The sequence below is a fragment of the Peromyscus maniculatus genome, chromosome 4 (assembly GCF_049852395.1).
Source record: "Peromyscus maniculatus bairdii isolate BWxNUB_F1_BW_parent chromosome 4, HU_Pman_BW_mat_3.1, whole genome shotgun sequence".
Lineage (NCBI taxonomy): Eukaryota > Metazoa > Chordata > Mammalia > Rodentia > Cricetidae > Peromyscus > Peromyscus maniculatus.
In genome coordinates, this window is record NC_134855.1 from 38002429 (window position 1) to 38028423 (window position 25995).

Below are 25995 nucleotides of genomic sequence, written 5' to 3' on the forward strand. Positions count from 1 at the left end.
GTGCCAGGCCAGCCAGGGTTACACAGTAAGACCTTGACTCACATGAAAAGAAAGAAGAGAGCAGGGTGGTGGCGCACACCTTTAATCCCAGCATTCTAGAGGCAGATGGATCTCTGTGAGTTAGAGACCAGCCTGGTCTACAGAGCAAGTTCCAGGACAGCCAAATCTACAGAGAGAAACTCTGTCTCAAAAAATCAAAATGAGAGATGGGGGGGGGGGAGAGAGAGAGAGAGAGAGAGAGAGAGAGAGAGAGAGAGAGAGAGAGAGAGAGAGAGAGAGAGAGGAGAAAAAAAAGAAAGTCTTAGTAGCTACTGATTTTTAATTCAGTCTAAAGGAGATATACCTACTTAGGTGAGAAGTGGCAAACAGACTTTACTCAGCTCACTTATTGCAAGGCTATAAAGAGGCCCCCACCCAGGAACTTCTGATTTAGATTATCCAACAGGGAAGAGTCACACCCTCTGATAACCCTAATGTAAAGGGCCATACCAGGTTTGTTGGTGTTTTGGGTTTTTTTCTTTTTCTCCTTGTTTTTTGTTTGCTTGTTTTTTGAAGACAGGATTTCTCTGTGTAGTCCTGGCTGTCCTGGAAATAGCACTGTAGACCAGACTAGCATGGAACTCAGAGATCCACCTGCCTCTGCCTCCCAAGTACTGGGCTGAAAGGCATGAGCCACATACCAGGTTCTTTTATATACACTCTCTACTGTCGAGCTAAGTGGAATACCATTTGGATTCACCTTTCTGAAATAAAACCTATCTCTTGGGGTTCTCAGGAAACAGAAATCAACTCTGATAGGACCTATATCCTTAGAGATTGAAGCCTTCCCTTCATGAGGGACCATAAAAGTAAACATTTAGAATTTAGATAATGTTATCAACATTTATCGAGCTGGGAGTCATTCTTGAATCCTGACTTGATAATGTGACTGATTTTTGCAGACCCCGTGCTCCCCAGATTTTTGAGGCTGGAAAAAGAGACACCATCATAAACATGAAATAAGACAATTGGCCAAGAAAGACTAGAAACCCTCCCCTACCTGGCCTGCATACATGAGCAAACTTTGGAAAGACCTGCAAATACAAACATGGAGAGGTGGTGCTATGCAAATGACCTAGACGAACGGGGCTGTGGCTCTTTAGCATGGTTTTCTTCAGCTCGCCAGCCCACTTCCATTTCTCAGGAGTGTGTTCCTTTCTTAATAAACTGTCTCTATTGCTCCTTCTAATCATGTGTCTGCTGCAATTCTTTGTCCTTAGACACAAGAGCCTAGAAACTCCAATGGGTACCTTGGGACCCAAATCCACACCTATAACACAACCACCAACCACAACTGGGAATCTGGCCATCTGTACTTGGAACCCTTGCAAACCATAAAAGATGTCTTCTTGGACAGTAGTCAAACAAACTTCACACTCACAGTAATGGTATAATACCCCTTACACCAACAAAGGGGATAAGGATTCCTTTTGTTTCCAACTTAAATATTTTATCTCAGATACTAATATTGGAGCTGACTTCAGTATCACTAGAGACCCATTAATGTATAAGAGCTCATGTTCCACAGATGACCCCAGGAGACCCTAAACCTTCTCATATACCCAGGGCCAAGATTTTATTGATACTTTTACCAGTCTTCAGGAATCACATAATTCTCAGACATGTTACATATTTCTTCCCTTCACAGGGCCCCAGGTATTTCTGATAAAGCTTCCCATTAAACTGTCCTATATCAAAATATATTTACTAGAACTACAATGAAAGGCATCTAATAGGGACTCAACTGGACCAAAAACATAGCCCCTCATCAAGGCACACTCTCAGCAGCCTATTCCTGGATTCCATGATTCGTTGTCCTCCTTAGCTTCTCTCAAAAGCCCACCTTACCTCCAACTGAAACTTGGTTCTAGAAAATGGCTTCCTCTGCTTTGAATGACCTTGATGTTTCTTAATCAATTCCAGGCAGGGTAAGGTTGGGGTATATAAAGTGTGGATGGGAATCAAGTGGCCACTCAAATGAGGCCATAATTATTTACAAGCCCTCATTCCCACTACTACTCTCCCCTCTTCTTGCAATAATCACAGAGCTGTAAACACACACCATGGCATTGAGTGAGGCAGTTAGAGGAACAGCATACAATGCTGACTGTCACAGACTGTCACAGGGTCTATGCCATGATTATTTGAACTTCAGGTAATGAATTCAAAGTACTGTAGATCATTAGATTGATTCGGTGGTTCATGCTGACTTTGGACAAGCATTTTGCCCCAGATTACTTGTTAACTGAGCAAGGCAGATGACGTGTCCTTGTTAGGACTTCCTGCTGGATGTTCATTAGCATTACAAGTCAGATACAGGAAGAGGCACAAAAGCAACACAAGGAATCTCAACTGCTCCATTAGAGAACAAAAGCCAATGGACTGTTCAATTTGAGCCACACTTAAGAAGTCAGCCTTGAGTCAGAGACAGTGGCACACGCCTTTAATCCCAGCACTCAGAGGCAGAGGCAGGCGGATCTCTGTGAGTTTGGGGCCAGCCTGGTCTACAAATTGAGTTCCAGGACAGGCTCCAAAAGCTACACAGAGAAACCCTGTCTCAACAAACAAACAACCAACAACAACAAAAAGAAGTCAGCCCTTGTCCTTCCCAATTGTTTGGTAAAGACTGTCCAACCCTCATAGTTGATCCTTTCATTTTTAACCTGTTTAGGAAATGTATAGCTTCTCTACTCCAAAAGTCTCATACTAAAATGATGGTCCTGCACATTTTCCAGTTATTCCAACTTAAGAGACACCCATAGTGCATCTGGCTTTCCTACATCATGCACCTAAGATTTCCACTCACAAGGAAGAAAAAAACTTCAAAACCAGACTTCTACCTTTCTTCACTTGTTAAGACTAAGGGATGAAAATCCCTGGTGTTAATTATGGCCATGACATCTTGGAAAGCTCCTCCATTTTGGTCTGACAATGACAATTACAAAACCTAAAGTAATTTGGCTCCCAAAACTAAAATAATTTGTTCTCTGGATTCTCGTCTTCTCTGTGCTATCAACTCCCAGCAATGGTATGTAGGCCAGGAGAGATGTCTATAATCACCCAAGGATCTTTAACTTAACATGCCCTGGTTACCCCTAGCAATGGCCAACCTCAGGCTCCAAGAGAAACCTTCCTACCCACCTCTTTCTCCCCTTTAAGAATCCCAGCTAGTAAGCAGACAGCAGGTTCCACTTTTGCACCAGAAACCCTCTCTGCAGGTTTCTCTTTCTCCCCTAATAAAAGCCTACACTGTCAAGTGGCTCGTTCCCTTGTCTTTATTTCCTTCTTGCTGACACTATCCCTACAAAAGATTAAGTGTGCCCACAGATCTGCTCCCCAAACTTGGTGGAAGTCCCATGCCCTGAGAACGCTGAGTATGGGCTTCCCCTTATAGTAAAAGCCTTCTCTCAATTCTTTGTCTAATCTCTGAATTCTCTCATGACAATGACAAAAGCCTACAGGATTTCCTTTACTCTAATGATGGAAACAATCCTGAAAGCTTCCGGGTAGAACGCCATCCCTAGCTGCCTGAATGGGAGGTCACCCTCCTGAAAGGCTCACCTCTAGGGTACAAGGACATATCCCTCTACCTTTGATGGCCTGCATAAGCTCAGATGAATTGCCTGTGGAGTCCTACAGGATAGATAGCGCTCACAGCTCCATACATTAGGAAATGGTAGATGTTTGGCAGGGAGAGACTTCTTCTCTGACAATAGAAAAGAATTTAAGGAATTGAATTCTTAAATAGATTCTTGAACTGGCATTCCCTAACTGTCCCTCTTGCTCCAAGGGCAATGGAAAACAGGACAACTAGCAGGTCCCAACTTGTAGAAAGCAAATTTTACTCTGGGTCCCATTAACACAGACCATACAGACAGGCAGAATGGCCAGATCTACCCTCAGGCTTCAAAAGAAAATTCATTACTTAGCCACTTTCCACTTGCTACTTTGCCAATGGAGATCCCAAGTCTTATGCTGGGACCCTCCACTATATAATGACATAATTTGGACCAGATAAGATAGGATAGGTGGCCCTACAACCCCTAAGGATTCTGTGAATGGCTCTCCTCCTCCTCCTCCTCCTCCTCCTCCTCCTCCTCCTCCTCCTCCTCCTCCTCCTCCTCCTCCTCCTCCTCCTTCTTTTTAAACCTGATATTCATGTTTGTCCATCTTTAAGTCTAAAGGGTGACTTACTATCTGGACACCTCTTAGGCCAAATGCCCCTCCCTGCTAGCAGTGACCCTGAAGAGCCTCATACAGAGATCCTTCTTACTGGCCCAGAAAAATTTAAAGGATAATATATCCAGATATAATTAGAAAATCTGAACATAAGACCCAAGCCTTCTGACCTCCAGCAGGACAAGGCCAGCTGCAGTACCAAGCCTGGGGCCCCCATGCGGTCTCTAAAGACAAAGGAGAGGGCCCTCTTGTGGTTAAAAATGAGAGGAGTGAAGGGATGCTCTGCAACCCACAGAGTCAGGGATAATAAATAAATCAGGGATGTGTTTTCTCTTTCGCTATCATACTGATGAACAACCCGAGTCCTCCCTTGCAGCGTATCCTTGAGAAAACTTATTTTTGACCCCAGACACTCCCAACCGCTGGATGGTTTTCTGCCATCAAGTTTGGCCTGAATATCAGTTGGCAGATGGAGAAAAGTGGTCCCCAAAGGGAAGCACTAAACATCCTATTATTTTACAGTTAGACTTATTTTTGCTGGGAGGAGGGGGAAAGATCTGAGGTTTCCTACGTGCAAGCTTTCTTTGCTTCGAGAGATAAACCTGTTTTATGTCAAAAATGCCACATGGATTCACAAACCCAAGCTATGCTCATAGCTTACTCCAGAAACTTTAATTACACCCCCTAGGCAGGGAAATTATCCAAAAGATGAGGGAAAGCCTCCATCTAGGAAGAAGATACTTTCAATATCTCCTTGCTGTCCACCCTATGCAGGGGAACCCAAGCCCAAACTCCCTATATCCATCTCCTACCTGACAGAGGCACACCTAGGGCCTGAAGGAAGACCCGATTGGCTCCATCCTCCCTTTTCCTCCAAGATTTAAGACAAATAAGAACTAACCTGGGTACATTCTTAGAAAACCCTAGAAGTATATAGACATTTTCTAGGGACTAGCCCAATCCTTTAATTTGACACAAAAAGAAATCATGGTAATTTGTTTTTAAAAATCATACTTTAAAAATGTTTGTATTTACGTTCTCTCTCTCTCTCTCTCTCTCTCTCTCTCTCTCTCTCTCTCTCTCTCTCTCTCTCTCTCTGTGTGTGTGTGTGTGTGTGTGTGTGTGTGTGTGTGTACCAAAGGAGTGAGATGGGAGAGAGTTCACACTTGCCACAGTGTATGTGTGGAGGTCAGAAGATAACTTGCAGGAGTCTGTTCTGCTTCTACCCTGTGGGTTATAGCCACTGCACTCAGGTCACAGGAGTGGTGGCAGGCACCTATAGTTGCTGAGACATCTTGCAGGCCCTCATGCTACTTCTTAACTAAACCTTAACAGCCATGAAGACTGCAGAACATACAGGAAAGAAATGTCTGAGATGAATCAAGAGGAAGATTACTAACATGACAGAATACTGGTGGGCAGGCAGTCCCCGTGAATAACTGTGAATGGGATTAAAGTGCCCCCCAGGGGGATAGAGACAAAAGCATTTCTTTCTGTGTACCTTAGAAGGTTTAAACAAAGAATCCACAATAAACCCTTAAATTACCCCAAGGTTTCTCAAGTAATCCAGGGAGAAGAAATGCCTGCCACCTTCCTAGAGAGACTTGGGAAGTCCTGATCAGACACGCCATATAGAGCATGAATCAAATAGAGATACTAGATCTTACAATTTTATTAGACTTATTTTTATTGTGTAAACATATTTGTAGGTGCACATGCTATGTCGTATGTGAGCAGGCCAGAGGAAAATTTGCAGGAGTCAGTTCTTGCCTTCCATCATGTGGGTCCCAGGGACTGAACTGAAACTAACCTTCCAGGTCACCCAACTGACCTGGATGGTCCTACTCAAGGGACTCAAGCCTTATCTAATGTGTTGGCTAATCTTGGTTGTCAACTTGACTACATCTGAATCAACTAAAACCGAAGCAGCTGAGCACACCTGTGGGGAACTTCCTGAATGGATCATTTTAGGTGGGAAGACCCAACCTAAATCTGGGCCACACCTTCTGGTGACAGCCCACATAAAAGGGTATAGAAGAAGCTTTTGCATTTTGCTAGCCCTTATTCTCACTGGCAAGTTCATCTCTCCTGCTGCTGAGGCATCCCTTCACTGGTATTAGGACCCTGTCTAAGTCAGAGTCTCTATTGTGAAGAGACACCATGACCACAGGCAACTCTAATAAAGGAAAACATTCAACTGGGTCTGGCTTATAGTTCAGAAGTTTAGTCCATTATTGTCATGGCAGGAAGCATGGCAGCAGGCAGACATGGTGCTGGAGAGGTAGCTGAGAGTTCTACATCAGGATAGGCAGGCAGCGGGGAGAGTCACTAGGCTTGGCTTGAGCATTTGAAACCTCAGAGTCCACTCCCAATGACACACTTCCTCCAACAAGGCCACACCTACTCTGACAAGGCCACACCTCCTTACGGCGCCACTCTCTATGAGCCTATGGGGGCCACTTTGGTTCAAACCAGCACAGACCCACTTCTTTGAGATTCCAAAACAAATCAAAGACAAACAGAGATATCCAGCTTTATGGACTGAACAACTACCGAATTCTTGGCCTTTCTATCAGAAAACAGCCATTGTTGTAATAGCCAGACCCACAGCCTGTAAGCTGCTCTAATGAATTCCCTTTTAAGATGAATATATACACACACACACACACACACACAAGAATGTAATGTACTTATTTCATCATGCTCTTATGAATATAGAGTATGAATATGGAAAAAGTGAGACTGGGTTGCTACAGTATTAAAAGGGACTAATGGGACAGTTGGGAACCTTTCTGCATAATACAAAACTCATCTCAGTCAGAGGGGGTGCTAGGAGCAAACGAAAATGTTGGTCCTTTAAAAGAAGTTTCAATTCCTTCTGAACTTCTTTATTATGTGTGTGTAGCACAGATGTACTGGTTACAGGACAGCTTGCAGGAGTCAGTCCCCTCCTTCCAACACGTGGGAACTAGGAATTGAACTCAAGGCATCAGGCTTGGTGGCAAATACCTTTACCCATTGAGTCACCTCACGACCCCAGGTCACCTTTTATCTAACGACTAGAACTGTTGGTATTCCCTAAGAAGCATGTGATTTACACTTTCTTCTTCTAACTTTCTCCTTAGTAAAAATCCAAGGTGCATTCTTACAGGCACTCCTTTGCCAAGCTTCCACACCCTCTTTATTTACTTTTCTCAGTACTGTAGATTTCTGTGTATTTCTCTTTTCCCAAGTACATTTGTAAGATCAGCTGGTAGGACTGGTAGGAATATATTATTTTTGCCCTTTAATTAGTGAAATGGAACTTATTTATCATAAAATTTTTATCTGTAAAATGTGTTTTCTGGTTTTGAATTTTTTTGTTGTTTTAGTGGCAGAATGTGTTTTATTTTGAGACAATGTCTCATCACATGGCCTAGGCTGTCCATAAACCTGAAATAATCCTGATTCACCTCCAGTACTGGGATTACCCATCTTTTTTTCACCATGTCCAGGTCATTTCAGCAATTTTTAGTCATGCAAGAACATCACCAGTCTATGCAAAGTTGCTCACCTTTTGGTACCAGGAAGTAAAGAGAGTACATGGAAAAGAAGAGATGAGGAAAAGAAACTGTGTGGTGATATTTTATTTATACTGAAATGTGGTGATATTTTATTTGTGCTTTAATAAACAAAGGTTGCCTGGAGATGATAGGAAAAAGCCAGCCACAACACAGAAGTCATGCAATGTTAGCACACGCCTTTACTCCTAACACTTGGCAGGCAGGATCTCTGTGTTCAAGGCCACACTGGACACAGAGCCAGTTATGGCAGCACATGCCTTAAATCCCAACACTAATTAACCATGGAGGTCTGGAGGACTGTATAGACAGACAGGAAGTGACAGAGCTGGGCAGGAAGAGGAAGAGATGTAGTTGAACAGAGAGAGCAAATCAGATGGTAGAACAGCAAGGCAATAAAGATGTGGGTAGATTGGAAGTAACTCGAATTTGGAAGCTGACGAGTTGATGAGGTAGTTTAGCTGTGACTTTCCCTATTTTCCTGATCTCTCTAAGGCTTTCACCCCTATATCTAGCTCCGTGTTTTTTATTTTATAAGTCCATTTAGAAATTCATCTACAAAACTGCCTTCAAAATCTGCTACCTGTGATCAATATCCTCCAATCGGGCCTTACTTCTCAAAACCATCAAATTTGAAGTTCATCAATGGATTAATCCATTCATTAAATGAGCCATTATGATGTAATCGCTTCTGAAGAATCCCACCTCTCACTATTGGCATACTAATACATGTGCCTTTAGAGGGGACTTTTAGTATTTTAGTATATTTGGAAGACCAAAAGAAGACAGTTCCTGCTGTTCTTAGCTGTGTGGTGTTAGGGACTGAAGCCAGACCCTCACACAGGCTTAGCAAGTGTCCCACCATTGAGCTCTGTCTACAGCTCACACCTGGTTCACCAGGTTCCTAGAAACAAGATATAAGAAGACCACAGACTCCCAACATAATTGTCAACTTATGGTTGTTTTTAAGGAATAGTAATTTTCTCAATGTGTTGTTTTGTTGTGGAGTGGAATAGCCAACTGCTTCTAGCTGATATAAGTGTAAGTCCCCTATTCATTATACTATAATGATTTTGTATATAACTTCATGATAAAATAAAATAAAAATACACCATTTAGCCTTTTTTTTTTTTTGGTTTTTCGAGACAGGGTTTCTCTGTAGCTTTGGAGCCTGTCCTGGACTAGCTCTGTAGACCAGGCTGGCCTTGAACTCACAGAGATCTGCCTGCCTCTGCCTTCCAAGTGCTGGGATTGAAGGCGTGCACCACCACTGCCCGGCCACATTTTCATTTTCTTAACTATATATTTAAGTGTAAAATTGATAGATTATACAATAACCCTGTGGCTACTCTTTTAAGGAATCGCCAGATTGATTTTACAAGGCAATTGTACATTTTTAAACTTCAGTGAGTATTGTATGGGAGTTTCAATTACTCCATATCTTCTCCAATATTTAATTTAAAATTAACATTATGAGCTGGACATGGCAGAACATGCCTGTAATTCCAGTACTTGTAAAGTACAAACAGGAGAATTAAGAGTTCAAGGTTAACTTTGATTGTATAATGGGTTCAAGACCAGCCTGGGCTAGATGAGACACTGTCTCAAATAAATAAACAAACATACAAATAAACCAAAAACAGACATAAAATCAATGCTGACTAAAAAAATAACCTGTTTTGATATATGGATGCATTAAGTAGAGTGAATGTGTTTCACTCTACTTTTTTTTTTTTTTTTTAAGATCTTTTTTCTTTTCCCAAGACAGGGTTTTTCTGCATAACCTGTCTGTCTTGGAACTCACTTTGTAGACCAGGCTGGCCTCAAACTCACAGAGATCTGCCTGCCTCTGCCTCTGCCTCCTGAGTGCTGGGATTAAAGGTGCTCACCACAGCCGGGCGGTGGTGGCGCACGCCTTTAATCCCAGCACTCGGGAGGCAGAGCCAGGCGGATCTCTGTGAGTTCGAGGCCAGCCTGGGCTACCAAGTGAGCTCCAGGAAAGGCGCAAAGCTACGCAGAGAAACCCTGTCTCGAAAAACCAAAAAAAAAAAAAAAAAAAAAAAAAAGGTGCTCACCACAACTGCCTGGCTATTGTCTATTTTCAAAAAGTATTTATTTAGTTATTTATTCAATTAGTTATGTCTTCTGCAGCAGCATCACAGTGCTGGGATTACAGACATGCAGCCCGGCTTTTAGTATTTTTAGGAATGAAATCATATAATAAAAATGAGTGGGCTTCTCCATTTAGCAGAATTGTTTTATGCTTCAACTTTATTGTGCCAAGTTTATATTGCAAGGGTCTATCTACAATTTCATGTATCCACTACTAAATATTTAAATTTGAGAAAGTAAAAATAAAGCTTCTAGGTAAATCACTGTATCAGAATACAGGAGTCTGCATGAACAAATACTCTTTATTCTTGGGCAAATTCCTATGAGAAGAATGGCTGCGATCATGTAGCTCATTTGTGTTTAAATCTGGGCTATATATTCAAATGTGTCTGTGCATCTGTACATGGGGTACATGCATGTGTACATACATGTGGAAGCCAGAAGTTGATGTTAAGTATTTTCTTTTTTTTTAAATTTTTAAATAATAATTTATTTACTTTTATTTTATGTGCACTGGTATTTTGCCTGCATGTATGTCTGTGTGAGGGTGTCAGATCTTGGAGTTACAGTGTGTGAGCTGCCATGTGGGACTGTGAATTGAACCCAGGTCCTCTGGGAGAACAGCCAGTGCTCTTAACCGCTGAGCCATCTCTCCAGTCCCACTGTCATACATTTTCCTCAATCACTCTCCACCTTAAACTTTTGAGACAATGTCTCTCACTGATTAGTCAGCCAGTCGTGGGAATCCCCCTGTATCTGTGCCACCACCCCTCTCCCCAGGCTAAAATACTGGTGCACTGTGCTTGTTTTGTTGTTGTTAGGTTGTTTTTCTTTTGTGTGTGTGTGTGTGTGTGTGTGTGTGTGTGTGTGTGTGTGTGTGTGTGTGTTTAAACATAGATCATGCTTGTGTGACAAACACATTACTGAATGAGCCATGTCAGCAGGCCTATGTCCAATTTTTTTCATCGACAAACTGTTTTAAAATTGATTTTAAAATTTTATATTCCTGTCAGCAGCAAACAAGCATTCCAGTTCCTCTGCAAGGGTAACAAGATGCAATACTGAATTGGGCTTTAAAATTATATCTAGTTAATTTGCTGTGCAAAGGTGTGGCCTTGTGAGCTTGTCTCTCTGTATTTTAGTGTGGGAATTCATGCAATATACAATTATCCATGTTAGGCTTGGGGATACATCTTAGTGGTAGAACACATGTTTCAGCACGCATAAAGCTCTATGTTTAGATATGCAGGACCACACACAAGCACACATGGACACACTCAGGTAAAAATTAAATAGACCATTTTAAAGAGAACAAGTTAGTGTCATCTAGTATATTTATAATGTTATGAAACAAAAATTCCAATAACACAATGTTTTATTTTGACATAGTTAGTTAAATATTATACCTATGAAACAGATATGTTATTCATTCTTCTCCTAAGAACTAGAAATCACCAATCTATTTTGAACTTATTCTGTATATTTCATATAAATGGTTTTTTTTTTTTGTTTGTTTGTTTGTTTTTGTTTTTCGAGACAGGGTTTCGCTGTGTAGCTTTGTGCATTTCCTGGAACTCATTCTGTAGCCCAGGCTGGCCTCGAACTCACAGAGATCCTCCTGCCTCTGCCTCCCGAGGGCTGGGATTAAAGACGTGCGCCACCACCGACTGGCTTATTTCATATAAATGGAACCAACAAACATGGCTTTTTCTGTCTGGCTTCTTTCATTTAGCATGATGTTATCAAGGCTCTTTTGTATTGTAGCACTTAGCAGCATTTCCTCCCTTTTTGTTTGCTGAGTAGTATTCTATCATATGAATACACCATCATTTGTTCAGATATTCATTTAGTAAAGGGCATGGAGGTTGTTTCTGTCTTGTGGCTACTGTGAAGAGTGCAGTTGTATAAGAATTTACATACCTGTTTTCAGTTTCCTTACACTTTGATATGAAGTATCTCTCAACAGCCTTCTCTAATATAGATCAGGGGTTAGTCTAAACGCGTGGCACTATTTTTGCAAGGTTCTGGGGAGGTAGGATTTAGAGGAAGTAGGTCACTGGTGGTGTGTCCTTGGAGTACACATCTCCTGGGCTCCTTCTCGTGCTTTCTGTCTACCACAGGTCAGAATCTTCATCAAGGTCAGCTATATACTCCTGGGGTCCTGACATTCTGCCAGAATCCACAGGGTCAAGCTACCCCACATATTAAATGCTTGAAAACCGAACAAATAAATTATTCCCCTTAAGTTGTTTTTGTCAGGTATCTTTTTGTTGTTTTGGTTTGGTTTTCGAGACAGGGTTTCTATGTGTAACAGGTCTGGCTCTCCTGGACTCACTTTGTAGACCAGGTTGGCCTTGAACTGAAAGAAGCTTCTGCCTCCCAAGTGCTGGGATTAAGGGTGTGTGCCGCCACCACCCAGATGAATTACATTTTTATTTTTAAAAAGTCAATATACATTTTGACTTTCTCTTTCATGGTTTATCCTTTATTCTAATAAAGAATCACTTTCCCATCTCAAGATTGCAAAGTTTGTCTCCCCCACCCCCCAGTTTGGTTTTTCGAGACAGGGTTTCTCTTTGTATTATTCCGGCTGTCCTGGATGGAACTCACTCTGTAGACCAGGCTGGCCTCAGATTCATAGACATCCACCTGCTTCCGCCTCTTAAGTGCTGGGATTAAAGGCATGTGCCACCACTGCCTGTCTTATACTAATTCTTATAGATAGCATAGTTTGATGTTCTTCATATCTGTGCTAACACTTACGAGGTACTTTGTACTTAATATTTAATGTAATCATTGATATCATTAGATTTTACTCAATTTTATCATTTGATTCTATTTTTTAAATCTTTGTTGTAATTGTTCTTCTTCCTCCTCTTATATCATTTAAAAAAATAATTCAAACATTTTTAGCATTTCATTTAAACTTTTTTGTTTGTTGTTTTTTGTTTTTCAAGACAGAGTTTCTCTGTGTAACAGTCCTGGCTGTCCTGGAACTCACTTGGTAGACCAGATTGGCCTCAAACTCAGAGATCTGCCTGCTTCTGACTCCCAAGTGCTGGTATTAAAGGCATACACACCAGGCTCAGCTCATTTTAACATTTTATTGTTTCATTAACTATATTTTTTGTATTAGTTAGTAGTTTCTCTAAGATTGTAACATACAACTCAATCTTTTCAAAAAATTTTTTGCCTTATTTATTTTGTGTGTATGATACATATATGAATGTGCACCACATGCATGACTGTGCATGTCCATGGAGGTCAGAAGAGGGCATCAGATTTCCTGGAACTGGAGTTACCAATGGATGTAAGCCACCATGTGGGTGCTGGGAAGTGAACCTGGGTCTTCTGGAAGAGCAGCTAGTGTTCTTAACTACTGAGTCATCTCTCCAACCCTATACCTTATTCTTTCAGAGTTCAACTAGAACACTATTTTAATATAAAATGTAGATAGTATCATGGAAATATATAGATTTCTCTTCTTACTTCCTCCCATATAGTATATTTCCTTGTGATTTAATAGCAGTTTTTATTGATATTGTTGTTTGTTTGTTTCTTGGAGTTTGTTTGTTTTGTTTTGAGACAGGGTCTATCTGTGTAGTCTTGGCTGTCCTAGAACTTAATATGTAGACCAGGCCAGCCTCAAACTTCCAGAGATTCCCCCTGCCTCTGTCTCCTCGGTGGTGGATTAGAGGTGTGCACCACCATACCCAGCTTCTTAATTGCATTTTTATGTATTAGCTTTATTATATATTTAGGTAGGAACTACACTGAAAACTCTGAGGACTATCATGTTTTAACTATGCATACATCTTCTCAAAGAACTCAAGGATAGAAGCAGTCTTTTCTTTTACCATGGCTGTTGTCCTTCGTTTGCTCCTGAGGATCCAAGCGTTCTGTTAATATCCTCTCCTTTCCACATGAGGAACTTCCATTATCCTTTCTGGTAGCACAGGTCTGCTGAAGACAAACGTCTCTTAGTTTTCCATTCATAAAACTGTCTTAATTCTGTCATTATTCCTGAAGGACACTTCCACTGGACATGGAATCCAGGGCTAACTCATCTACTGGAGCAGCTTTGAAGATGATATCCTACTGTCTTCTGGCACCTACATTTTTCTTTGGGGAAAAAAAAAAACAACCTGTTGGCATTTGAATTATTAGTCTTCTATATGAAAAGCATTTCTTTTTTTAAAAAAAAATAATTTATTTATGTATGTGAATTGGTGTGAAGGTGTCAGAGCCCCAGGAACTGGAGTTACAGACAGTTGTGAGCTGCCATGTGGGCGCTGGGAATTGAACTGGGGTCCTCTGGAAGACCAGCCAGTACTCTTAACCACTGAGCCATCTCTCCAGCCTGAAAAGCATTTCTTATTCTGGCTTCCAGATTTTTTTCGTGTTATGTTTCACCTGTAATATGTCTAGGCTTCCTTTCCTAAGAACAGCCCTCAAAGTTCTAACCTGTACCTAAGTTGCCTCATCTTTCCACACTGTGTCATGTCAAATAGGTTAAGTCCTCTAAATCTGGCACCCATTGTCATCTATGTTTTTCACTTACAACTATCTGTGTTAATGGTAAGCACAAGCTGACAAGTTAATTTTTTATAATTTACGTGGGTCTGGAAGATCCTTGGCAATATATTAGGACTTTACACCCTGCCCACCGTGTGCTTCCCAGGCCGGCTAGACTCTCATTTGATGTGGGATATGAAATTTGTTACTATGAAGTACACAGTATCTAGTGTGTCTGCTGGAAATCTATATTCAACAACTGTCTCATTGTGATTTCCACTCAAAAGGTTATTTCTATTATATTTATTTTTGAGGGAGGGCATGTGAGGACAGAGGACAATTTTCAGGGTTTTGGGTATTGAAATATCATTAGGCTTGGTGGTGAATGCTCTTAACCATTGAGCATTCTAAAGCCAACAAAAAAAAGTTTCTATTGAAACAGTAACTCCCAGTTTTTTGTTTTTTAAGATTTTTTGTTGTTGTTATTTTTTTTTTTTTCCAAGACAGGGTTTCTCTGTATAGCCCTAGCTGTCCTGGAACTAGTTTTGTAAGATCAGGGTGGCCTTGAAATCAGAGATTTTCCTTCCTCTGTCTCTTGAGTGCTGGGATGATTAAAAGTGTGCACCACCATCATCTGGCTCAAAAGATTTTATTTCTTTTTAAGATCTTTTATTTTATGTGTATGTGTGTTTTGTCTCCTTCTGCGTATGTGTACCACATGAGTGCAGTGCCCGTAGAGACCAAGAGAGAGCAATGGATCATCTGGAACTAGAGTTACAGATCATTATGTGCCACTATGTGGGTGCTGGGAAATGAATCCAGGTCCTTTAGAAGAGCAGCCTATGCTCTTCACCACTGAGCCATCCCACAGGCCTCCAAAGCTTTTTACTGAAACAATTACTCCTAATTTTATGTTTTTAAGATTTACTTTATGTGTATGCATATGTTCGTGTGTATATGTGCACATGTGTGCCCATACAGGCATCAGACACCTATAGAGCTGGAGTTCCAGGAGTCTGTGAGCTGCCCAACATGGTCCTCTGCAAATGCTCTTAACATTGAGGCATCTTTCCAGCCCCTACTGATAAACTCGAAATCTGTATCTCTAATGTTAATATTGGTTGTAGGCAACAGACATTTCTCTGTTTTAAGTACAAAGCATTTGGTTCATTTTTAAACTTTTAAATATTATTAGGTAAATCTTGAAGGACTATGAACAATAGGAATAGTAGTATGACAACCCTAGATATCCTTTCAAAACATTTTTGGATAGTAGGAAAATACATTTCTTCTATCTATCAGTTGCCTCATGGGATTATCTGAAGTAAATCACATATACCATCGTTTCACTTCTTGTGTGAGTGTGCTGCTAGGAATCATGCTCAGGCTTCATGCATATGGGCCAAGCATTCAATGCACTGCCCTATATCCCTAGACCCATAAAACTTTTTTTAAACAGCATAATCACTGTACAATTTGACATATCATAATAGCAGTAATTTTCAATAACATTAATGTTGGGAGCATGCAGGTCCTTGTACCCACAGATCACTAGGGAAACTAAGAATGTTAATCACACAGGGGTGTCTCCTCAAAAGAGGAAATACCTGTTCTTCCATCCAGAAGGCTGGGAATTGGAGGTGATTAACAGCCCGGTAATCTATGGCATCTGTTGGGCCAGGCCATATCAAGCTTTCACAACGAAGACCGGAGGTGGCTAGCAGTCTAAATGACCATTACATCATCTGTATAGCTAGGGGCTCCCCCAAGCTCCCACAACCAGGACTGAAGGTGGCTAATGTCAGATCCTTCCATAGGCCCTTATGCTAATGCAGGTAGCCTATCTCTAGAACCCATCTTTTGGAAGAAATAGCATATACCCCGAGTTGATTTTCTATGTAATTATGCTTCCTTGTGCACTGGGGGTTGTACTATACCAGTGAACTTTTCCCCAAATTATACTATGTTTTAATATTTTGGCAGATGGGGATTTAGCTCAGTGGTAGAGCACTTGCCTAGCAAGTTCAAGGCCCTAGGTTCGGTCCTCAGCTCCGGTTTAAAAAAAAAAAATTGCTTTCAGTTTAAATATTCTGGCAATAAACTGTCTGGCATCAGACTCCCAAAGTTTGATCCAGCCTGCAGACTCAGTTGGACTGAGCCAAGTTTTCATTCTCACTTCTTAAGGTTCATGTCCCTGCCTTCCATAACACCTGCAGGGACCTCCTCACATTAATATATAGACATTACTTATTCAACTTTTCTTTGTTGTATGACTGTCTTATTGCTCGTTTTTCTGATTCTGAGATGACAAAGCAAAAACAGCATCTATCGATTGGTTTATCTGATACATTTTAAAGTCTTTTAGAGGAAGGTTAATTTATAAGCTGTTTGTTCACCAGTCCTGGGGATGAAACCAAGAGCCTCGCCCGTGCTAGACACGAAGTTTTCAGTTAAACTACATCCTCAACTCTTCAAAGGCGTTTAAACCGCAGTAACATCAGCAGCAGAACACAAAGCAAGCATAGCGAAAAGTGCTGAAGATGTAAAACATGGGGCTGGAGATAGGCAGAGCAGCTAAGGGTGCTTGCTGCTCTTGCAGGGGACCAGATTTCAATTCCCAGCAACCATGTCCAGTGACTCACAACTCCAGTAACTACAGCTTCAAGGATCAAAGACCTCTGGCCTCTATGGGTACCTGTACTCATGTGCCCATACCCACAAACATACAAATAATGAAAAACAATAGAAATAAATGTTTTATTTTTTAATGAAAAATTAAAAAATTTTAAAACATTAAAGTAAAATTTTAAAATTAAAAAAAAAAAAAACCCACAGCTGGATGGTGGTGGTGCAGGCCTTTAATCCCAGCACTGGAAAGGCAGAGACAGGTGGATCTCTATGAGTTCGAGGCCAGCCTGGTCTACAGAGTGAGTTACATGACAGCCAGGGCTGTTACAAAGAAACCCTGTCTCAAAAAACCAAAAAAAAAAAAAAAAAAAAGAAACAAACACACTTGTATTATCAGAAGACTTTCTAACATACCCCTATCTCAATTCTCATAACACATTTGAAAAATGATACATGTTATGAATGCTGACATCATAGACTTTGACAGTTTCAAAATACTTTTAAGTTATAGTATGTAGCATAGTTTTATACTTGTAGGATTTACCTATGTTGTTGCATATAGTCATAGTTTTTATCCATTATTTGTTATTGCATAGTATTTCATCACGTGTATGCCAATATGGTGGCTTGAATGAAAATGGCCTCAATAGGCTCATAGAGAGTGGCCTTGTTGGAGTAGGTGTGGCTTTGTTGGAGGAAGTATGTCACTGGGGATAGGCTTTGAGGTTTCAAACACTCAAGCCAGATTCAGTGTTGCTATTTCTTCCTGCTGTCTGATGATCCAGATGTAGAAATCTTGGCTCCTCCAGTATCATGTCTGCTGTGCACTGGCATGCTTCCACCATGATGATAATGGACTAACCCTCTGAAACTGTAAGCCAGCCCCAATTAAATGTTTTTCTTATTAAGAGTTGCCATGGTCATGGTGTCCCTTCACTGCAATAGGAACCCTACAAGACAGCCAATAACAACAAAATTTCAAGATGGTTCTCATTGCCCAGATACAGTGGTCATTTGCAGTCATGATCCCATCAATTATCTTACTCTCAGCATGGTGAACTGCCCAAACTCCTGGCTTCACATGATCCTCCTGCTTCACTCCTGAATACTTGCTACAGACATGTGCTATGATATATAGTTACATGCTGGTAATATAGCAATGATACATACTATGCATAGGCATTTGAATTGTCATTTTGACTAGTACAACAATGCTACTGTGATTCTTTTACATATGTTTTGGTGCGCATATTTTGATTGGGTATACCTAGAAATGGGAATTAAAGGTGAAGTATATACATGGGTTTCTAAAGTAGGGCTGTCCATTAACAATATCAACCATCACAGTTACTCAAATTGAATCATACACAGCTGAACTTAAATTTAAAATGATAGCTAGATCTCATTCCTTTATTTCTTTTTCTTTTTGGGGTATGTGTTTATGTGTGTTTGAAACAGGGCCTCATGCAGCTGAGAATGGCCTCAAATTTCTTATGTATCTGCAGCACCTTCCTCGAGTCTTCAGCCACCATCTCCCATATGCTGAGATTACAGGCATACTCCACTACATTGGTCTGACTTTCAGTGTTGCACTGTAATTGTCAGCTTTTGGTGTCAACATCATCTAGTCTCATCATGAGTTGGCAACTTTTACTTGTATTCTATTTTATAAAAGAAGTTTTGAAGATCCTGTTCCTTTTTCCTAAGTAGTGCGAACATAATCAGAATGCAGAGACTGTTTAATCATTGTTAGTAACAAAGAGATAAAAGAACTATCTGTAGGCTGAATTTATCCAGGAATTCTTCCATTTCAGCTAAATTTCCAAACACATTAGCATACATTGCTATAAATATCTTGTTATTTTAATGTATTTGAGATTTCTAATGGTGTCCCCTTCACTTTGGATAGTGATTTGTGCCTTTCTTTCTTTCCCTGATAAAGAAATGACCACGTTACTTCATTTTAAAAAAATATATCCTGTTTAAAATATTTCTTTGCTAATTCTTTTTTGTTTGTATATTTTGTTTTGTTTTTTTAGGCAGAGTCTCACTATTGTAGACCAGGCTGGCCTGGAATTCATGGGATTAAAAGATTATGTGCCCCAACATTGCATCCTATTTCTTTTACCTTATGATTTCCATCTTTTATTTTCCATGAATGTATCTTGCAATTATTTTTTCACATCTTAGAATTGGTTTTTAGATCACTAGCTTTTTGGGGGAAAGGGGTTGGGGCTTTCTTCTTTTGGAATATATGTATATAAAGCTCCTAATTTGTCTCTTAAGCAATGTATCCCAGAAGTTGATTTGTTTACTTTGGTGCTGAGAGTTGGATCCAGGGCGTTGACTATTCTATGTATGTGCTTTACTTTGAGCTACACCTGCAGCTTCACAAGTATTTATATATGCACATATACTTATGTATATATTTGTTTAAAATAATTTATAATTTCCACTGCAGTTAATGCTTTGACCTAAGGATATTTTTTAAGTGTATGGCTTAATTTTCAAATACACAGACATTATCTCCACCTATTTTGTTATACATCTATACTATGTATAAAACTCTTTACATTTCTTTCATCCTCATTTCTCCCATTATTATAGTTCTACTCTTTGGAACTATCCCCAAATAAAATAGAGAAGCTGCATAGCTTTCTGACCCTCACTTTAAATTTTTTATTGCATTCATTTACTGATGGAAGGGGGAAGATGTGCCACAGTCAATGTGTGGAGGCCAGAGGACAACTTCCTGGAATTGGGTCTCTCCTTCTACCATGTAAGGACTGACCTTCAGGCTTAGTGGCCAGTGCCTTTTCCTGTTGGCCCCCTGAACCTAGAAACCAGGCCAGTAATTTATAGTAATATTTCTCCTTCATTTTAATTGCGTGGTGTGACAGAGATGTGGTGATATATAATCGTTTAGTGAACTATTCCCTTCTGATAGATACATGGTTTGTCTCTTCTCTGTTGCTACTAATGACATTAAAAACATCCTTGTGCACAGAGATTATAAATTCAAATTATTCTTATATTCTTTGTAAGATAGAAGCATTGGATCCCCTGGAGCTGGAGTTACAGGTGGTTTGGACACACCCAATGTAGTGGAACCAAACTCAGATTCTCTACAAGAACAGCAAGTATTTTCTTTTTTTTTTGTCAGCAAGTATTTTTAACCCCTCAGGTGTCTCTCTAGCCTCTAATTTTTTATACTCTTAAAAACTGAACTGTTGGGGCTTGATAGATGGCTCAGAGGTTAAGAGCACTGACTGCTCTTCCAGAGGACCCGGGTTCAATTCCCAGCAACCACATGGTGGCTCACAACCATCTGTAATGAGATCTGGTGCCCTCTTCTGGCCTGCAGTCATACATGCTATATACATAATAAATAAATAAATCTTTAAAACAAAAACTGAACTGTTAATCTTTTTTTTTTTTAATTCGGAGCTGAGGACCGAACCCAGGGCCTTGTGCTTGCTAGGCAAGCACTCTACCACTGAGCTAAATCCCCAACCCCACTTAATCTTTCTATTAGTCTCTAGATACTGCAAAAAGAAGCTTGCTAGGGATGAAAGCTACACTTATCTGTGGTCCAAAGGACATAGATTCAGATTCAGGTGAGAAATAATTTTGGCAGGGCTACAGTGAGATGGCTCAATGGGTAAGGCATATGCTGACAAGCATGATAACCTGAGTTCAATCCCTGAGACCCACATGTTAGGAGAGAACCAACTCTGCAAGTTACCCTCTGATCTCTACATGTACACCATGGCATCCTGCCCACCTCTAATCAAATAAATGTAAAGGAAAAATCATATTGGCACTAGTAGGCTCTCCTCTAGGGTCTATGACCTAATCAGCCATGGGAAGTTGTCTAGGTTTATAATTCCAGGCATGATTTCCCTCCTACTGAGCAGGTCTTAAGTCCAATTAGTCAGCTGTTGGTTGCCCACGGATAAAATGCCACTACTCCACCCTATGAGGATATCTTGCCAGACCAGTTATTGTATGGTTCATAGGCTTTACATCTGGTAGACTACTGATTGTTTTTTTTTTTTTTTTTTGGCAGCTTGCATAGCACCTTCTGATACTATGAGAGATGGTCCTCAGAGAGGAGGCTTCCAAGTCAATGATTGTGGGGTGCCCATTCTTAATTGGTGCATGTACCATGCAACCCCTATACCTAAGGCTCAGGAAACATCACTCAAGAGGGAATGAAACTACTCTAAGAGCCAGAGGACCATGACACTTATGAGTTTGTGTCTTCTAGACCTGAAAGAGAAGCCACATCCATTAAATCTCAATACTGTAACCTAAGCAAGGCCTTTATAATGACAACACCAACTGATACGCCAATGTGGATGAGAGAGATTTCACAAAGCTCCACCCAGATGAAGTGCTATGAGCCATCAATGGTTGCTTAGAGAGGGAGAATCAGTTTTCTCCAAGGACAGATTCTCCAATAGGTTATTCAATCTCAAGTGGTCATGCCTTCACACCTATACTTATGAGCAGCACAAAATGAACTCAATAGGCCAACAGGTTCTCTCTCTCTCTCTGTGCGTATGTGTGTGCGTATGTGTGTGCGTGTGTGTGTGTGTGTGTGTGTGTGTGTGTGTGTGTGTGTGTGTGTAAAACAAAAATTGAAGAAGAGGTCATGAATTTGAGAGGGGACAGAGGGACATGGTAAGAGTTGGAGAGGGGAGAAGAGCTGGAAATAATGTAAGTATATTTGTGATAATAATGTGAATATACATTAAGTATACCCATGTATACAATTCTCAAAAAAATCTTTAAATAAAACGACAGAATTGTTGCTTGAAAGTGTGAACACATTTTCACAATACTAAATTCCTTTCCATAGGATGAGAGCAATTTTTATTGCTATATATAAGAATGCCTGTTTCTATAATGGACTCACCAACACATTCAAAATTCAAGATTTTCTCTAAATTTGCCATGTGGTGATATTTTGTTGTACTCTAATAAAATATGCCTGAAGATCAGAGGACAGAGCCAGCCACTAAATTAAACACAGAGATCAGGCAGTGGTGGCACACAGCTTTAATCCTAGCACTCTGGAGTCAGAGATCCCTCCGGACCTCTGTGATTTCAAAGCCACCCTGGACTACAGGAGATTAATCCAGTCTAAAAGAAACAGAGCCAGGCAGTAGTGGCACACACATTTAATCCTAGCACTTGAGATCTCATGCCTTTGCTACCAGAATTTGGGAAGCACACACACCATTAACCCCAGCACTAGGAAGGTTAAAATAGGAAGTGAAATGGCTGGGCAGAGAAAGGCATATAAGGCGTGAGGAGACAGGAACTAGGCCTTTTTGGCTGAGGACTCAGAGGCATTCAGTCTGAGGATTCGTGGAGACAGTATCAGCTGAGGAGTTGGTGAGGTGAGACGTGGCAGTGACTTGCTCCTTTGTCTCTCTGATCTTTCAGCATTTACCCCAATGTCCAGCTCCGGGATTTTATTATAAGGCCATTTAGGATTCGTGCAACATTGCCAGGCATGGTGATACACAATTTGAACCTCAGCATTCAAGAGGTAGAAGCATGTGGATCTCTGTGAGTTTCAGGACATCCAGGACTATAGAGTGAGACCCTGTCTCAAACAAACAAACAAAACCAAAAGACCCCTCAAGTCTCTCTAAATATATTTGGTAAGAAATATATTACATATTAATGCATTTTCCTTCTTACATTAGAATTCCCATTGGGCAAAATGATGTGCTATACTATGACATTTTCAAACTCATGGTCTTCCTTCTTCGGCATCTTTGGTTCTGGGATTATGGACAAGAGTCATCTCACTTAGGTCATCATCTGTATTTCAGCAGAGAAATGTGCTTGAGTCATCTGCCCATTTCCTGGTTGTGTGCCTTATTTGGGGTGTTGCTTTGTTTGTGTTGCTTTTGAGAAAGGGTTTCTCTGTGCAGTCCTGGCTGTCCTGGGACTCGCTCTATAGAGCAGGCTGGCCTCCCGAGTGCTGGGATTAAAGGTGAGCGCCACCACCGCTGGCTCTGTTGCTTCTCTTTTTGAGGCAGTGTCTCACTATGTGCTCCCACCACTCCCCAGGCCTGTCTCCAAAGTGCTTGGATTATTGGTGCGCACTGCACACATGGCTGGTGCTGAGCTTCCTGAGCTCCTTACAGAGTCTAGATATCAATGCCCAATAAGATGAACAGCTGGCAAAGGTTCGCTCCCATTCTGTAGGCTACTTTATCACTTCCTTTGCTGCACAGAAGCGTTTTAATGGGATGCATTCACTTTTCAGAAAGCTCTTGCCAATTACAGTATTTTGAAGTGCTTTCCCATGGAGGTTCAAATGATCAGTGCTTACGTTAAGGACTTTGACCCATTTTCAGTAGCTTTTGTGTAGGCTGATAGAAGAGATCTACTTTCATTCTTCCATAGGATAGCCAGCTTTCCCAGGACTACTGAATTTTTCAAAATAATTTCATTGTGTGTATGTGTACACATGCACACCATGGTGCATATGTTGAGGTCAGAGGATAATTTGATACACTTGGTTCTCTCCTTTCACCATGTGGGTTCTAGGAATCAAATTCATGTACCAGGCTTGGCAGCAGGAGCCTTTATCCACTAGCCCTCTCACTGGCCAGCAAACACTTGTGTAAAATGCTATCTTTTCTCCAATCTACACACTGGGCATCTTTGTCAAAAATTCAAGGGTTGTAGCTGTGAGACTTTAGTTCAGGGCCCTCTCTTCCATTCTGTTTTAACACCAGTGCCATGCTGCTTTTGTTACTATGGCTATAATATAATTTGAAATCAAGGACTGTGATAATCCGGCATAACATTTAAAAGATTTTTATTTTCTTTTAATAAAATAACGTGTGTGTGTGTGTGTGTGTGTGTGTGTGTGTGTGTGTGTGTGTGTGTGTGTTTGCAGGTGTGTACAGAGGCCCAGAGGGCAAAGGTGCTGAATCCACGTACAATAGGATTAACAAGCAGTTGTGAGCTGTCCAGTGTGGGTACTGGGAATTGAACTGAGGTCCTCTGCAGGAGTAGTATGCCCTTTTAACTGCTGATCCATCTCTCCAGCACTAGCTTTATTTTTTTTTTCTTTCCTTTAATTTTTTTTTTTTGGGGGGGGGGTTGGTTTGATTTGGTTTTGCTTTTTTGAGACAGAGTTTCTGGGTAACAACTTTGGCTGTCCTGGAACTCATTCTGTAGACCAGGCTGGTCTCAAAATCACAGAGATCCAATGGCCTCTACCTCCTGAGTATTGGGATTAAAGGTATGTGCCACCACTGCCCATCTATTTTCTCTCTCTCTCTCTCTCTCTCTCTCTCTCTCTCTCTCTCTCTCTCTCTCTCTCTCTGGAAGATAGGGTTTCACTATGTATCTCTTGGCTGTCCTGGAACTCACTTTGTAGACCAGGCTAGCCTCAAACTCACAGAGATCTGCCGGTCCCCAAAGGCGTGCACCACAATGCCTGGCCTGGCATTACCCTTATACTCAGAACTGCTTTGGGTTTTAGGGGCCTTTTGTAATTCAGAATGAACTTAAGGACTGTTTTTATACATTCATATTTGATGATGTTACACTGAATGTATACAATGCTTTTGGTAACACTTTCCCCCTATTAATTTTGTTGATGCGTTAGCTCCCTATTCTAGTGTCCCCTCCAAGTTCTTGCTTCAGTGTTTTAACTATAAAGGTCTTTCATCCTCTTTCTTAGGTTACACCTGGATTTTGCTTTTGTCTTGAAATACCATGACAGTATTTTCTACTGATTGCCTTTCTTTCTCAGCATGTTTGTTACTGGTACATAGAAAACTAATGATTTTTTTTACACTGGTATTGTAACCTGTTACTTTGCTAAAAATTTATAATATCTAATAGCTCTCTAGTGAAATGTTCTGATTTTGTGAGACTCGATATCATGTAACTCAGGCTGGCCTCAAGCTATAAGCAAAGATGACCTTGAAAGATGATCTTTGTTACTGCTGCCCACATGCTAGGATTACAGGCTTGTGCCACCATTTCAAGCTACTGCATGTTAGGATCAACTCCAGCGCCTAGTGCATGCTAGGCAAGAATTCCAGCAACCAAAACACATCTCTAGCCTCTGGTGGCGATCTCAGGGTTTTTAATACAGGCCCGTACTGTTTGCAAACATGGGGATTTTGACTTCATTCCTGGTGTCACTTCTATGTCCTCTTCCCTGATTGCGTTGGCTAACAATTCAACCATTATATCAACCAGAGGAGAACCACTGTTTTCTTTTTCTTTATTGTGGGGTCGGCAGAGACTCCCAATGTTGAGGCAGATGGACATTTAAAAAAAAAAATCTATGTAGTTCTGGCTGTTCTGGAGCTCACTATGTGAGCTAGCTTTGAACACACAAAGATCCACCTTCCTCCTAAATGCTGGGATTAAAATTGTGTGCTACGACATCTGTCTCACAGGGCAATTTTTTGTTTGTTTGTTTGTTTTTCGAGACAGGGTTTCTCTTTGTAGCATTGGAGCCTGTCCTGGAACTAACAGAGATCGGCCCACCTCTGCCTCCCAAGTGCTGGGATTAAAGGCATGCGCCACCACTCCCCGGCTTTACAGGGCAATTTTTAAGAGTAGGTTCTCTGCTTCCACCTTGCTGAGACTGGGTCTCTTGCTGTTTCTGCTGCTGTGGTGCACACTGCAGGTATCTGGCTTTCAAGTCTTCAGACACTTCTTCAGCCATTAGTCTGGCTCACATCTCATGGTAGGGATGCTGGGGTTACAGATGCATGCTGCTGCATGTGGTTTCTGGGGATCAAACTCAGGTTGTTAGGCCGGTGTGGCAAGCAACTTTACCTTATGAGCCACCTTCCCAGCCCTGTAGTAGATACTTTTTACTTTGCTCCCAATTCTAGAGGAAATGCATCCAGTTTTCCCCATTTAGTATGTTGGCTAAAGGTTTTGTCTTAGGGTTTCTATTGCT

At 40.9% G+C, this 25995-nt stretch overlaps 1 protein-coding gene across 44 annotated transcripts in view; it reads right to left on the bottom strand.

Moving 5' to 3' along the window:
- Baz2b (bromodomain adjacent to zinc finger domain 2B) overlaps nt 1-25995 on the bottom strand; it is a 325808-nt gene that overhangs the window by 260597 nt on the left and 39216 nt on the right. For 21 of the 44 annotated variants that reach the window (XM_076568546.1, XM_076568544.1, XM_076568539.1 and 18 more), the window contains exon 2: nt 13748-13850. The exons of 14 other annotated variants lie outside the window; for them this stretch is intronic. The gene's annotated coding sequence lies outside the window, so the exon portion shown is untranslated. Of the gene's footprint in view, nt 1-13747; nt 14013-25995 lie in introns of all 44 variants that reach the window. 9 more of the 44 variants (XM_076568548.1, XM_076568536.1, XM_016003115.3 and 6 more) reach the window with 2 other exon arrangements.